Genomic DNA, 15,322 nt, shown 5'->3' with positions numbered 1-15,322 from the left:
CTTTGTAAACTTAAACAAAACAACACTAATAATATGTATTGGACTGTGGTGGTTCAGCTATGGTAACTCATGCCATCAACCACTGCTTTGCTTTTTATGTTTTCCAATCAAACTGGAGCTGTAATTGTAATTTTGCATGACCAGGACAGAGCTGCTTAATGGAGGATCATGTTACCCACAAATACAATTCAAAGGGAAATGGAATATTAATAGAGAAAATTGCATATAAGCATTTTTACTCTATTACTTAGGATAACTTGGATATAATGAAATTTTGGTCGGAACAATCAGGGCCCATTTTTTGCTGGCGGTGCAACAGTCAGTGCAAGCAGCACCGTGAATGTTGCACCGGCTGTCTGAGCGATACTTTGGTGCCGAGTGCAGAGTGCATGTTGAACAGGTGGGTGGAGAGTTGCAGGGTAGGAGCCTCATTCAAATGAGGCAGCACAAAAAGTGAATTGTTGGTATTTTGGGTGGGAAACGGGTGGGGTGTGAGCGGCTGTGTTGAGAACAGACGTCTCAGTTCCACGTCTGTCTCTGCTGCTGATCTGATGTCAAAAAGAGCTACGAAGAGGAAATGCACAGCTCTGTTTGAACGTATATACACTAATTTAATCAAGCACTCCGCAGCCAGCAGATTCATTTAAATCAGCGTGAAAATATCATGTAATGTGTTTGAAGCAGGAACGTCTGTGATTCTTACAGTGTGCAGTATCTTGCTTTATATACTGTATCAAAAGCTTCCTTCTCAGATCATTAAATCCCTGCAGCCACCTGAAGGCAGCGGGACGGACATGTTGATAAATCTCATTAGAGAAGTGCCAGAGCACAGTCATTGGCAATGCTCAGTGTCTGTCAGATCTGTAAGAGCGAGCAAAAAAATAAAGGTGCCATTCACTGTCTGCACTAATAACAGCTCAGGATCAGTTTGTGAAATTGTGAAATTTAATGTATTAAATTCAAGTGCATGGACACGAATGTCAACACTTTCAAACTGACAATGGTGAACACAGTATAAAGAGCGAAAAAGTCCATGCAGGGAGGACCAGGGTTCAATCTGGTGTTAAGGAAGTGGTTATTCTAACCCGAACCATAATCTAAAATCTAACTAATTTTTGGTGCCTTAACCAAAAGTGTGACTGTCACGTGAAATGTTTCTCAGCCAGCTTTATTTTGAAAATCCATCTGGATGCTGCATATTTAAAGTGAAGCCTACTTGAAAGTGAATGTGAAAAAAGGGAAAATTCATGTCCATGTACATGAATCGTATCAATTAAATTTTGTGACTATTTTACAAACTGCCATGAGAATCTTTGCATGAAATGCGCTGACAGCATCAGCCTTGCTTTCCAAGATGGCGGCGCGTGCAGACGCAGCGGCTCGTAGCTCCCGTGGCCAACAACCTGGTGCTGAACACAGGAAAAACCAAGGAGGTCATTGTGGATTTCAGGAGGTCCAGGAAGACGGATCACGCCCCCCTCCTCATGGACGGAGAAGTGGTGGAGCGTGTGGACAACATCAGGTTCCTGGGCCTCCACATCACATCTGACCTCTCCTGGTCCATGAACACGTCCCGCCTGGTGAAGAAGGCACAACAAAGGCTCTTCTTCCTCAGGAAGCTGAAACGGGCTGGACTCTCCTCTCGGTTGCTCGTTAACTTCTACAGGGCCACAATTGAAAGCATCCTCTGCCTCAGTGTGACAGTGTGGTATGGCAGCTGCACGGCACAGGAGAGGAAACAACTGGCACGGGTGGTTAAAACTGCACAGGGCATCGTGGGCTGCCCCCTCCCTGACCTAGACTCTATATATGAAGGTCGGGTCAGAAAGAGGGCGAGATCCATCGCCACGGACCCCAGCCACCCGGGCCACAGACTGTTTGTACCGCTTCCATCAGGAAAGCGGTACAGGAACATCCGCACCACCACTAACAGACTGAGGGACAGCTTCTTCCCCAGAGCTGTTAGAGCTGTCACCCCCAGCAGCCCCTCACTGCAGTGAGAGACTGTGTGAACTGTGAACACTGCACACCGCACTTTACACCTACACCTACACCTCTACCTCCACCTGCACCTTCTGTGTACTTGACTTTTATGTACACACATATACTATAATTATATACATTTTAGTATATCAGCACATTTCAGTTTCATTGGCATATTTTATTCTGTCGGAACATTTCACTGTGTATATTTTATATTTTATTCTGCTTGTATATTTTATTCTGTTTGCACATTTCACTTCCATATTTTATTGTTTATTGTTTAGTATATTTTATTGCCTAAGTATATTTTCATTCTGTTATATTTTTAATTGCTTCACGAATATTTTTTTTATTGCATGTTGGTTTATTTTATTTTATTGTAGTTATCTTAATTTTATTCACTCTTTCTAGCCTTATCTTTCTTACCATCTAACATGGGGGTTGCAATGAAAATTTCATTGACATGTGCAATGACAATAAAGACTCTTGAATCTCTTGAATCTCTTGAATCTCTTGAGCTCCAGTGGTACTGAGTGCAGAACGGTCCTAACAAAATCTTCTGTGACTGCCCGAAGTGCTGCTGGTGTATGTTACTGAACGCTATAGCATCATGTGTGAGCCATATCTGCTTCCATTAGACCAACTCGGGATGCATCCCATTTCACACTGCCATGGGCGGGTTTCGGAGAATACTTATTATGTTGTCAGTGGTATCCTTTGAGAGGAGAGTGTGGCCTGGGTTGAGTTGTCCCATCTATGCACAAATTAGCTTTCTTTACTTGCTAATGTGGACAAGCCCATTTGAGTGGATACTTATTATGTTGTCAGTGTTTTCTTTAGAGAGCAGCTCCACTGGGTTGAGTTCTTCCATTTCTTTTCAGATGGCCCCGACACTTAAAACTATGGCGCCGGTGTTTATATAATCCCGGTCTTAATGCTGCAGTCTTTGTGGCGGCATCAGGTGTCCTTGAATTCTGGCTTTCATATGGTCCACTGTTGTGCAGCAAAGCTTTGGATCGCTGACTAAGAGCACATGCTGTACGCTGCTGGATGTCAGGACGCAGCTTCCCCATAACTGCAGTTTGTTGTATTTTGTTGTCGCTCTGAGTATATTAAGTGTCCTCCTACCTTCTCTATTGTGCTTTTCCTCTATATGTGTAAGCCTTATACGGATGCTTCTGCTTTGATCATGAAGAAAAAACTTTATTATCTCCTGTCCAGACCCCATAATCAGCTCCAGACTGCGTGTTTGGATGAAAAGTAGATGAGATAGTGTTTCAAAGGGATGAAGAAAGGAGATTCACAACTCAGCTTTCTATTTCTCCCACCTAATTAAAACAGTTTCCCCATAGAGCATTGTTTTTGTTTTCACTGATATTGTGTTGTTTTTGTTTTCGAGGCAGCGGCTGTCAGCGACGTCTTCGCTGCATGTTTAAGCCGTGAGATACGTGTTACTAGCCCTGTGCTGACAACTGTTTATTAAAAGTTGGGGGAGATGTGATTTGATGATTAAAGGCTTTCTTCAAGGACAGCGTCAGTGTCTATTTTTAAAATGATTTAGTTCTAAAATCCACAGCTTTGAAATGGTTGAAGAAACAAATAATAGTGTTTGTTTAAAAAAGTGTATTCAATATATGGTGGATAATTCAAAATGATTGATATTACATTCAATCTTTTAATGCCGTTTTGATATATTCCATGTAACTCTATACTGGTGCCAAGACTCACTTGTGATTATGCTCACAGTAGGTCTAGATCTAGAGCTGACAGAGCAGTTCTGTGCAACCTTTAGCCTGTTTGCAACCTCTCAAACTCTTACAAAGATGCATTCAACATAAAAAAAAAAGAAATCCAGTCACACTTTGTGTTCACTTCCATTCATCATCGCATCATGAGCCCGAGCGATTGTGTAATGGGACTGTTGGGAAAGTTTGCCCACATCAAAGACCGGTTCACTGGAGGAAGTTAGTTGTTGAAGAATCTGTGTTTGTGCTAAGACGAGGATGTTTTTTCTGTGTGTTGACAACCCGACATCAACAACTACTTCATGCTCAGTCGGAGGTGTTCACTTCACCTGCCGAGTGAAGAAAATGTGTGCTGAATGAAGCAGAAGTAAGGGTAATCAGCAGCACTGGCACCAGGTAATGCTTCACCATTTTGCTTATGGTTTTGTAGCTATGGAACAGCTCATTTAAAGCAAAGACTCTACTTTTAAACACTTAAAGAATTCTTTATTAGAAATTATCTTAATTTCTGGTTGAATCAGGTTTTAGAGGAAAGGCTCTTTTTCCAGGAGGCATATTATCGTTTTCTTAAGCAACAGTGATACAAACCCACCATTAATGAACATGTTGTGCTTCACATAAAGAATAAAAGTCTTGCTTTTCTCAACTGGAAAATCTACTGCTGGTCTACATCTCTCCACCTACAGTGAGGATTAAAGCAACGGCTGAATGCGGCAAGCTGAGACACGCTCTCCGCAGCTCGTGAAAGGCTGCCTGGAAATCACCAAGTGAAAGAGAAGGTGAGGCAGACTGAGGCTACACGAGGAAGCAAATAACAATATTCGCTGACAAAGAGTGCATTGAACTTTGCAGATTTGTGATGAAAAAGCTCTCTGAGGATACTTGTATTGTATGTTACTTTGGGTGTTGTCAGGCTGAGAGTTTAACAAAAAATGAAGAACTTTGTTTTTGTGGCATGCATATACAATTTCTTAATGACCGTTCATGCGGTTTACCTTACATATAAATTTAAAGGTGCTGAAAACACATTTTCTCAAGCAGTTTTTTTTTGCCAAAAGTTGCAGCATTTTCTGTTAATTAACATGATACATTTCTGTATTTTCACATTTGTCCATGCTTTTCTCGCTGGTCTGAAGTGGGTGGAGCTCAGAAAGAGGATGATGTCATTTACTTCTTGGCACCAATCACAATTTAGCAATATTTGAATTATATGACGTCTTGTTCACACATTACATCAAGATGTTTGCTAGCCTTGTAGCCACATTATGTAAATGCTTAAATTTATTGCGGCATATCAGTGTCTAAGTACTTCCTGTTTAGAATTATGACCCCAGAACACCACGCTTTGAAAATGGCATATCATGTTTCTCCACTTTCTGTGCACAGGACAAGAATCTTCCTTTTAAGCTAAACGATAACGAACCACTTCCTACTCGTAGCAGATTGTTATCATGTGAAACTGGATACAAACAGTAGAAGACTCCCTTTAATTAGCTGAATTGATTATCTTAGCACGAATATTGGATTTTCTTCAGCAGTGGAGACTTTGCAGCCATGTTGCCAGCAGTTTTTGAAACTTCTGTAGTTCTTTTCGCCAAGTGAGAGATACTGTAGCTGTCAGAAATTCCTCATAATTTCCAACTTGTAATCACAATTTAGAACGTGAAAGTTTGCTGCTTGTAATGTACAGTCTGATTGATATGACACGAATACAGCATTTCATTGCTGGTGAGTTACCACTGCCAATCAAATCTGATCCAATCGCAGCCACACAGTCATGATGAAAAGAATACTGTATCTCAGTTTTTCACTGTTAAAGATTCAATAGTCTGAATGATACCGAAGGATATGCGTTTCCTGAACTTTAACTTTGATTGTTGCTTATTCATTCATGAATATTCAATGTCAGGAAATAAATACGTTAAGGTTTCCAGGTTTCAAAGACATATATAATGTATTATAGGCTGCCATAATCTGAAACTCATTCACACTCAAAATATGTTAGATGTTAAAATCACTACTCAGTATAGCGACAACATGCTAAAGGGTGACACACACCTGTGTCGTGGAAAGCGGACTGACACACTTCATTCATGCCTCCACTTTCACTGGCATCATCCCTCCTCTCGGCTGTCAGTCATCCTGCCCCGCAGGCCCCGCCTCCTCCGGAAGCGCAGGAGGTTGACACGTGATGAAGTCAGTATGGCGGAGCTGCTGGCTGAATGATTCTTTTACAGTACCGACGGGTCCTAAAACCCTGCCCTGTGGATGCTGCTGAAGCCTGGGAGGAAACCAGCCACTTGCGCCCAAGGGTGCTCCACTCAGGTAGTGTTTAATTAAAAAAAAACACAATTACACATGTTTCTGTTTGGCTTAAACGTGTACAGAAAACCATGCCTAAAAAAATGTTTATCGTATAGCGGGTTTCTGCGCTTTTCCTCCTCGAAGCTGAGCCGCTGTTCCTCAGCTAATCTTGACTTTTCCTGCGAGTTTGTACCGTATCTTACAGACAGCGGGAGGACAGTGCGAGCGTTGCGCAAGACGCACTTTGTTGTTCGGTGTTGCCCGTTTGGAGTGGATTTAAAAGCTGTTGGCTGTTCGTGTTGTGCAACTTTGTAACTCCTCCGCCGTCGCTGCTCGCTTCATTACAGACTTTTAATCTCTGTTCGCTACATTGTGTCAAAGCGAAACTCGCTGTCACGTCGGAAAAGTGGCGTTTGAGCGCAGCGGGGCGCTTAAAACTCGCACTTTTCAAACTTTAAACCTCTCTTTAAGGCGTTGTGTTGCAGCGCGGCGACATACATACAGCTTTCCTGCCAAGTGTGAGGTTAGTGTAAAGAGTTACCAGATGTACTGGGGAATTTTGTCACCCAGTTACGGTTTTATGTGTACCAGTGAAGTACGTCACACGTTAAGAGGAACTGTAAAAAAAATGAGTTGTCTTCCAGGAATTTAACGTTATCTCTGCTCAAAGCTACCCTACAGTGTGTGTGTGTGTGTGTGTGTGTGTGTGATGGAGGTTTCTGCTGGGGTTGAACCGCCGCTGCCGCAGCTCAGGGTGTAAACTTGAGTCTTCATGGAGTGTAAACACAAGAGAGCAGCAGCAGGACGACGCTGAAGTTCGCTTCCAGCTCGTACTTTAAGGGCAAACTTAAGGGAAATGTCAGTGACAGTATCACCGTTGTTTTTGCACCTCTTAAGTCTTCAGTCTGTTTAAAATCTGCTGTCAGATTTGTGAAACCTTTGTGTTTTCTTTATGAAAGCAAAAAAAAGGCGATTTCACTGCGTTTTCTCCATCCAGACAAACATAAACTCAATGCAGCTTAGAGACCACCATCACATCTACTAACTGTTTAAATCGCTTTGTTTATTTGTTTGTTTATTTTATGTTAAAATACAAAAAAAAAAAAAAAAAAAGTCTTAGCTTCTCGGGGTTAATCTAGTCCAGATTTGACAAGTCAAGTATCGTGATCTAGTGCTGGTCTAGACCTGGTCTGAGTGGGCTAGATGGGGGTTAAAACTAAAGCCGCGAAATTTGTGTTTTCACAAATAAAATAAAGGTTTCACAAATCTGAAACAGTGTTTTAAAGGGTCTTCAGCTTCTCTTGGCCAATGTACTTCAGATTGGTTAGAAACCTGGTCCAGTGTCGTGTGGATGCAGGAAAAAAAAGCTGGAAACCAAGTGGTTCTAAGGAACGCACGGCTTCTTGTCGTCTGGATGGGATGGATGAAAGTTAAACAGCTTTATAGTCTTATTTTCACTTATTTCACTGTGTGTAATGCTGCTGCTGCACTGCAATTTCCAAGCTTGGGATAAATAAAGTATATCTATCTATCTATTTAAGGCTTTAGCCAGGGTGTCGAACACTCTTTCACAACAATAAGTGGCGCAAAAAAACGGACAATGTGTTGCTCAATATCGTCATTCCCTTAATTTTCCACTTAACTGCTGAGTGGAAGCGGTGAATTGAAGGCTGACTGCGGCGTCGTAGCGGCAGGGCTCTGCCTCTGCTCTGTTTAAACCCTTTTAAGCCTTCACTAGCGGAAACTATTCCCTCAGCATTACGAGCTCTGGAGGACTGCTGGTGCTCGCTCGTAAAGTCCAGACCCCACAGGAACAAGGTCACAGCAAAAAAAAAGGAAAAAAAAAAGCTCCCTCCCAGCAGTTACACTGGTGTTTGATGTTAGACAAAAAAGATCAGGCTTTGGTGTCCACAATTAAGTGTAAGCTCTTTTGTCTCACCAGGCTCTGTTTACTGTTCACGTTAGGGTTGTAATGACAAAATTAATGGTACAGTATGTACATTGGTTTTGCTCCATCATAAGACGTGTTGATAATTACTGATCACCTGCAGTTTGTGCTCTTACAGGGCAGCACTTTGACCATATGCTTAAATCCTGTATTCTCTACAGCTGAGTATGGCTGTATATCTGCAGTGATAAACCCTCCTGAGTTATTGCTTCAGCATGGACTGCATCTGCAGAAACAGGCTGCCTGAATGCTGTGGGGAGGTCTCGCCTTCCAGTTTGCTTATGCCTCATTCTACTAATCAATACATTCGAGTGATGCCGTCGTAAATGACGTGTTGGAAGTGTTTCCACAGACATACCCGACTTCTGTTGAACAATGTCGAACAGTTTGATCCTAATCTTTGTCCCTCTTTGCTGTGACTAACTTGGAAACCGTAATGGATCAGTATAGTGCAGGCATGTCAAACTGATTCCATAAAGGGCCGTGTGGCTGCAGGTTTTTGTTCCAACCAAGGAGGAGCACACCAGGCCAACCAATCAACATCAAGGGATCACTTAGTTATCAGCTGAAGACTGAGATCAGCTGATTAATTGATTCCAGCCAGGTGTGCTCCTCCTTGGTTGGAACGAAAACCTGCAGCCACACGGCCCTTTATGGAATCAGTTTGACATGCCTGGTATAGTGGATCTGAGGGCCTTTTCACACTCCCGCCCTTTCGCACTCACAATCCCAGCTAGGGATTAATAAAGTAAATTTCTCTTTGGAGATTAATAAAGTATCTATCCATCCATCCATCCATCCATCCAATCTTTTCAGTTTGATCCGAACCAACATTACAGGTAGCCAAACCTTGATTGGACAAAAAGAGGTGGTCTTGGACAAATGAAAACATTTGTTTGGATGGTTTGGACTTTGGGACTAATTACAGGAAGTTCTGGCAGGTTATAATGAGAACCGGAAAAAGAAAAAATAACACAACAAAACAAAATGAGGTCCGGAATTTGAACTAGCCTTGAGTATTGTGCTTGAAGCTGGTGCTGCTGGAAGTCTTGTCATAATAATAATAATAATGATAATAATGGTAATAATAAGTATCATCATAGTGGCAACAAGATCAATCTGTTTATTTATTTTGCTCCATTTGCTCAAACTGCAGCCGCCAAATTGAAAACATGCTGACGTCAGATGCACTCGTCTACAAACCACTTGCATGAAACCGAAACTAACCACATCAAACCCAGAGACTGTGCATGTACAGTGTACATGCACAGTCTCTGGGTTCAGACTGGCAGGTGTGAACAGGCTCTGAATGTCACGGGCGGATCCTCCAGCTCTGGTCTTTCTTTTGCGTTTGCCATTTGGATGGCAGGTACACTCAATGGGCTCAACTAACCTGGTTCACCATCCTGCTACAGCTCTATAACCTCTGTTCTGCAAGTGCGAGTAGTCGACATAAATAGACTGTTTTGGGTCACAGGGGGCTACCGGACTGAGGGAGTCGTGCACCAAACTGAACGCCCTATTACACTTCTAGTTCACATGAAGACAGCTTTATAAAGGAATAAAGGAGGATGGTCCTTTCTCTGGCACTGATTCAATAGACTATAATGCAATGTAGCCACAAGAAATGTTGCATGTTGAATAACCGGTGTGACTGAATGTTTCTCGTAGTGGCGATCAGAGTCATACACAAACAGGATGTGTTCACTTGACTCTGGTGTGTGATGTTCATACCAGGAGCTGTTTTCTGACCAGTGCTATTTATGAAATGTGCAACATGTCTTGTGGCTGCACGGCACTGTGGCCTTTATAGGCCACTGATAGTGGTGGTAGCATAAAGATAAACATCTCTGCCTCTTTTAACTGTATTTGTCTATTTTTTGTGTTTGAATACGGTAACGCCTGATATTTAAATGTCATTTTTTAGACTGTTAGATGTTAAACAACAAAATGGAATTTAGGGATCAAAGCTACATTGAGAGATTTTTGAGTGTTGGTACCTTTTCAGAGTGACATCTTCACAATTTAAGTTTGCATGTGTGCACATTTGTGAACTTAAATGTCAACTAATTACATCCTGTTTGATTTTGATTTACAGATATATTAGCAGCGAGTAGATGAATGCCTGCAGTATTCAAAGCCAGTTCGACATCGCCAGGCGTAGACAGATTTTGGAGGACCTGAAAATCGTGTTCTTACATTAATCTGTCAAAAGCACCTCTGTTGTTTGACTTATCGTGTGCTTTCTGTTTGTCCAGCATCTTGTCGCACCTGTCAGCTGGTAAGTTTGTAAGACCAGTCATTTTTTAAAGCATACTTTTTTGTTTCATCAGACCTATAATAAGAAATATCAAATAATCAGATTCGTTTTAATCGAAGGAGTCTAACTGGTATAAATTTCACAGCTTTCCAGCATTAAAGACTATTAATCAGTGCCGCTTCCATCACCTCCTACCACTTCATTACATTGCTGCAATTACACTCTCTTGTGTCACACCTTGTTTTAATTTTACTTCTCTGTCCACCGTTACACAAATTAATTTAGCCAATGATTCATCTTTCAGTTAAAGTTGTTTTTGAAGCTACAATCCGTCACTTTTTAATCGACTCAGCCAGAAACTTATTGAGCTTCTTCCCAGAGCAATGAGACTCGGCCATTGATTGCAAGTCCACATATGGCGTCGGCCTTAATATCTCCACCATGGAATCGAGAAAAACACAATATGTATATTGCAATTAGTGGCACGTGAGCATCAGCGTATGGTATTATAAGGTTTAAAGTGACGCCTCAAAGTGGATGTTTTTCGAAGAGCACTGTTCTGGCCCCTTTTTCCTTTTTCAGACAGTGACGACAGACAGGAAATGTGTTTGAGACAAAGGTCCCAGTTAAAGTTGGAACAGCTAATTTACGTGAATTGCGTTTTATACCACAACACTGGAACAAATCACCACTGCCTGAGTTCAAACTGACTGTCACTGCTGTTTTTCATCGCCGAACAAACATTTTCAAGCCACCCTTCAAGTCTGCAAATTATGTTTGATATACAAAGCATAGATTTTAACTCGACAATAGGGAAAGCTTCAGTTTTTTGGGTGGCCTGTATGAAAAGGGTGAGAATTAGTGTTAAAAATCCTCACTCAGAGGTAATGGGGCTTGCTTAGTGAAACAAAAATGTACATATATAAATGATAGGGGTTTGTCCTAGTAGGTAAAACACAGTGAGACTGAATGCACATAAATTTAATATCTTAAACATACAATTTTGAAATCCTCCTGTAAAACCACCTACATTTTGATATCGAGATAATAATTAGAATATTTTATTTTGTGTGGATATTATTGTTCACATTCTTTATTTAGGAGATATGAAGTGGGTTAAGATACTCTGCCTTGAGTAAAAGCATGGCTAATGAGGTCTAGCTTTGATGTTCTTCTTCTTTTCTTTAATTTTCCAATCAAACGGATGCTTTCTGAACTCCATCCAGCCCATTGGCTCATGGGCCATCTTCCACATCACTACCGCACCAAAGTTTTGGACCACTTAATTCTTGTCCCCTATTTGCCCCCAAGTTTGTCTCTTGTAATGTCATTAATAAGCTCATTTAGCTCGGTTCCATTGTGCTTTGTCAGGGCCCAGGCGTGACTTTCCAACTTCCTCCCATCATTTAGCACAAGCTGGCACTGGGAGCGCTCGCTTGTTTGTGGACATTTTTTGGATGTTGTCACGCTAATGGATACTAATGGGGTCTGTTAATGCCACTGTTGTGCTCAGGGGACAAATAAGGTGACAGGACTCTGTAAGGCACAGACACGTTCATGCAGCATGAATTTGTAAGCTTCTTGGCAGGGTCTTCCCTTCAACCCACTGTGATTCAGCATTTTATTGTGTCTTTGTTCTCGGCCTCTGTTCATTTATTAGTCTTTCTCTCTATTACACGCAATGTTGGAGAAGCCACTAATACAGTGTGAATAAAAAATGGGGGGAACTTCTTTTCACTACAGCCTTTTAGCAATCTTCTCACCGTCAGTCATCTGAATCAACCAAATATGGTGCCATTGAATTGTACTCTTTTAGAAATATATTTTCAAGTAAGCATAAACCACCAAGGTCAGTGAAGTCAATCACAGTCACTTCACCTTTTCCTGTTAGGCGCACTGTTGTGCAACTTAATAAAACAAAAGAAGCTCGATATTGGCCAGAAGACCGGAGAAGCAGTAAAAGTAGACAAGAAGAAGATTCAAAGCAGGAAAAGGGACACAGAGCTTTTAATGGGCAGCTATACAGAAGCTCTCAGCCTCAACTGATGTGATTTGAGGCCTGATGAATCCTTGTGTTGATCCTTGTGGTCACCCAGTGAGTTCATGGCAGCGAATCATTCTCCCAGATTCGTCCCCCTTTCCCCCATTGTGCCTCACGACTCCAATAATAAACCCGTTTTAGCTCCTATGCGCTTTGCCCGGGACCTTGTCCTGACTTTGAACCCGTCCTAGCTTCCCAACCTCAGCGAGCAAGTGTTGGACGGGTTGGCAGTTGGGAAAGACATCCTTGTTTGTGGACATGTTGCGGATGTCACGCTAATGGTTACTAATTGAGTCTATTAATGGCACTGTAGTGTTGGGTACGAGCTTGGTGACAGGACCCTGTGGTGCACAGGCACACTTAACCAGCAGGACTGTGCAAACTGTCAACCACCCTACTCCCTTCTTATATATCATCACATCCAATCAGGGACCGCAATGATCCCCTGGCATTTTACATTTTGATAACACATTTAAAACCCACATGTTGACAGTTTTTCATGATGTATTTTCTTCCACAGATTGAAAACTGATTTAACGTTTTGTCTGTGCATGTGGGGTGTGCAACGGCCAAAACCAATTTGCAGTTTGGAAATTGCAAATCTCGCATATGTTTTGGATGTTGAGGCAATAAGTTGTTATTGTGTACAAAGTAAATGCATTCCACAGCAGACAACTGCTTACATAAAGATAGGAAAGGTGGATTCTGGCGACAGATGTCCCACTCAGGCTTTTGAGGGCAGATTGTGATCAAAGTTGATATTAATAGAATCAACTGATCCGACAGATTGGATTCTCTTCCAAAAGCGGCTTCGTGAGACTCGGTAAGACTGATTACTTTTGCCTCGTGTGTTATTGTGTTATTTTCCAGGATGGCCTCGCTGTTCTGAAGTATCCTCACACTCTGGTAATTTAGGTAATGATTCCTTACTGTCAGACTTCTGGATAGGTTTCCCTGACTTGTGAGCATCTTTCAGTGATTACAGTGCATCTTGAAAGATGAAGGATCAAATAACCATTTATACATCCCTCAGACAAAAATTGCCAGCAGGAGGTTGCTGTTGTCACTAATCCACCTGGTCACAGGACCATAATGCAGCACATTTTGATTTGCTCTAGTCTACCAGGTGATCAGTCGCACTGGATTCCCTCCTGTTTGCTGGCTTTTGTTGCCTTTTGGTTCCCACCACCCTCTGCTGACAAAACAGGGTGCAAAGACTCAAATTAAGTGTAGCTTTTAAACACTGATGACTGCAAGCTCGGTTTTCAGCACCCGGTCAGGCGGTGAGTGGAAATGAGAGGAACTAAGTGGCCTGTGTCAAAGAATTTGTACCCTGGCACAGTGTTTTCTTTGAGCAGTTTAGCGTGAAGTCATCCCGTTCTGATCATGTGAAAGCAACGCCACATGTTTAAACTGCGGTCATACAAAAAAACCCGTCCGAACGAGAGAAAGCCTGCTCTCATCTGGAGAAAAAAGAGCAAGAATGGAAGATATCTAAAGGGTGAGGTGAACAGATAATAATGTAGGAGTTAGTCCTGCACATGGGTTAAGGAGTGAGAGTGACATTGAAAGAATGTGAGTGAAAAAAAGGGAAGTGGAGTGGGCTTTTGTCATTCACAGGACTTGGCACACTGCGCGGAAAGATGCTACTTCCTGCTTTTTATTTACCTCAGAATAGTTGGCCTTTCGTTGCCAAGGTAACAACACATGGGTGTTTGATTGTCCATTAACATCAACAGTCTTGTGTGTGTACTCCCACTGTGTCCTTTTTCACAAGACAATAGGTCAAACTACGAGACAGCTCAAATCTGGGGAGGCAGTGACCAATGTAAAAACAGGTTCACATTTCTCTGTTCACCATGACTGGAGCGAGAAATTAGGAGTCTCCACAGCTCACAAACCTGCAGGGCTGGTGCAAGTTCTTCATCCTGGTGTGCCATCATATGTGATGCCAACAGCTTTAATCTCCAGCAGACATGAGCCATTCACTCGAAGCTCTTGAATGATATCGGTGTGAGGGAACGTTTTTAAGCTGAGGTTAGCCACGATGCTGCTATATTCCACATAGGGAAGATAGCGCATAGCAGGAGTGCTGTGACCTTGCTGATTCAAGACGCTGGCTATATGTAGGTAATACATTTCAGCTTTTGTGTTGTCGATAACTTTCACAGATGATGCAAGAAAAGGGGATTTTGAAGAATGTTGCCTGTGTGTGTGCTTCCATTGTGTATTTCTGCAGAGCTTTATTCACTTTTAACTGAATTACAGTGTGTTGCAAGTTGGAAAAAAACATGAAACACACACATTTTTGAAATAAGCCTGGCTATAATGGTCTGTTAACCACCCTCTTCCATTTCGCATTGAATGCTCAGCAATCATTTGTAAGCTTTGAAGCGCAAAAAAAGCCTTCAGCATAGGCCTGTATTACAAATGCATTTTAAAGTGATTCAGTTTGCAAGAATTTTGTGTGGGATGTCTTCGACTTCATTAGCATTTGTGCACAACTCAAGTGACAGGTCTCAAGCAGAGTCACACGATGTTGGTGTCAGCCCTCTCAGCTCCATAAAGGCTCACTTCATTTCTTTCCACTATGAAGTGTTCACTTCTGTCAGTCGGCTTCAGAAGAAAAGTTTATTTACATGAGCGGCTCAGCAGAATGGTTCATGTTTGGCATCTTTGTTCTGACATCATCTCTCCCCGCGGAGCGAGGCACACTGGGGAATGATGATGTCTTTCCCTCTGGGGCTCGAGTCAGGGCCCACAGGTGGAGGCTGCAGCGTAATGCAGCCATTCACTAACAGTGCCTAAGCTGTCAGAGCTCAGTCACAAGAATAATGACCCCTCCCCTCCACCACGTGATGCCTGAGCTCCTCGTCTTGTCCTCATTCAGCCAGCAGCTGATTGATGTGATGTCCTGCGGTCATAGCTGGCCTTGTTCACTTGCAAACATGAACAAGCAGCAGAGAGTGTTGTGTTACTGCAGGTCCTTTTATGCCAGATAGGGTGTCACTGCCGTGCTTCTCCTCTTTTTACTCTCATGT

The 15,322-nt window shown here is 42.3% G+C and overlaps 1 protein-coding gene across 2 annotated transcripts in view; it reads left to right on the top strand.

The window, feature by feature from the left end:
• The first annotated feature begins 3,984 nt into the window (after positions 1 to 3,984).
• hdac4 (histone deacetylase 4) overlaps positions 3,985 to 15,322 on the top strand; it is a 122,658-nt gene continuing 111,320 nt past the window's right edge. Inside the window, exons 1-2 of one of the 2 annotated variants that reach the window (XM_041950205.1) lie at positions 3,985 to 4,124; positions 4,415 to 4,507. The gene's annotated coding sequence lies outside the window, so the exon portion shown is untranslated. Of the gene's footprint in view, positions 4,125 to 4,414; positions 4,508 to 5,924; positions 6,054 to 15,322 lie in introns of those variants that run through there. The other variant, XM_041950204.1, reaches the window with a different exon arrangement.

The sequence above is a fragment of the Chelmon rostratus genome, chromosome 13, assembly GCF_017976325.1.
Source record: "Chelmon rostratus isolate fCheRos1 chromosome 13, fCheRos1.pri, whole genome shotgun sequence".
Classification (NCBI taxonomy): Eukaryota; Metazoa; Chordata; class Actinopteri; order Chaetodontiformes; family Chaetodontidae; genus Chelmon; species Chelmon rostratus.
The sequence above is the reverse complement of the archived record's forward strand: the minus strand, read 5'-3'. Positions and strand labels throughout refer to the sequence as shown.